Raw genomic sequence first — 1,235 nt, 5'->3', positions numbered from 1 at the left:
CGCCCGCACCAAGGCCGAGCGTGTGCCGATGGTGGTCGAGGCAAGCGCCCGCACCAGGGCCCAGCGTGTGCCGATGGTGGTCGAGGCAAGCGCCCTCACCAAGGCCGAGCGTGTGCCGATGGTGGTCGAGGCAACCGGCCGCACCAAGGGCCGGCGTGTGCCGATGGTGTTCGAGGCAACCGCCTGCACCAGGGCCCAGTGTGTGCCGATGGTGGTCGAGCCAGGAGCCCGCACCAAGGGCCGGCTTGTGCCGATGGTGTTCGGGGCAACCGCCCGCACCAGGGCCCTGCGTGTGCCGATGGTGCTGGGGGCAACCGCCCGCACCAGGGCCCAGCGTGTGCCGATGGTGCTGGGGGCAAGCGCCCGCACCAGGGCCCAGCGTGTGCCGATGGTGCTGGGGGCAAGCGCCCGCACCAGGGCCCAGCGTGTGCCGATGGTGCTGGGGGCAACCGCCCGGACCAGGGCCCAACGTGTGCCGATGGTGGTCGAGGGAACCGCCCGCACCAGGGCCCAGCGTGTGCCGATGGTGCTGGGGGCAAGCGCCCGCCCCAGGGCCCAGCGTGTGCCGATGGTTATCGGGGCAACCGGCCGCACCAGGGCCCAGGGTCTGCCGATGGTGCTCGAGGCAACCGCCCGCACCAAGGCTCAGCATGTGCCGATTGTGATCGAGGCAACAACCCACACCAGGGCCCAGCTTGTGCCGATGGCGGTCGAGGCAAGTGCCCGTACCGAAGGGCAGCCTATGCCGATGATGGTCGATGCATGTGCCATCACCATGCGTCATCATGTGCCATTGATGGTCGAGGCCTTGGCCGAAGTTCGATTTTGAGCCACGGTGCCCATGCTTGGCTCCAGCATGTGCTGGTGCCGCATTTTTTTCACTCGGGACAGCATCGCCGGAGCATCGCCGGAGCATCGCCGGAGTACCGCCGGAGAACCTGACCGGCGGCATTGGGGTTCCGGCGATTGGGAGGGGGGCCGGGGGGGTGTGCGCACATGATGTGCGATGGGTGCTGGTACTTGGCCTTGTGTTGGCCCCCTATCCCTCATCAAACCTCTGAGAATTCACACCCCCTTAAAGAGCATTTGAGATTTTACAGGTTTGCTACCAGTAGCCGTTAAAGTGTCTGAAATGGGGACACTTTTTTCAAACGGTCACAAAATCTTCTCTACTTCGAGTTTTTAGCTGAATTTTTTTGTGCATGCCAACAAAAATAGAAGGATCATGCCTACAA

This window comes from Durio zibethinus, unplaced genomic scaffold (assembly GCF_047325235.1).
Source record: "Durio zibethinus cultivar Kanyao isolate XHJ-2024 unplaced genomic scaffold, ASM4732523v1 HiC_scaffold_387, whole genome shotgun sequence".
Classification (NCBI taxonomy): domain Eukaryota; kingdom Viridiplantae; phylum Streptophyta; class Magnoliopsida; order Malvales; family Malvaceae; genus Durio; species Durio zibethinus.
The sequence above is the reverse complement of the archived record's forward strand: the minus strand, read 5'-3'. Positions refer to the sequence as shown.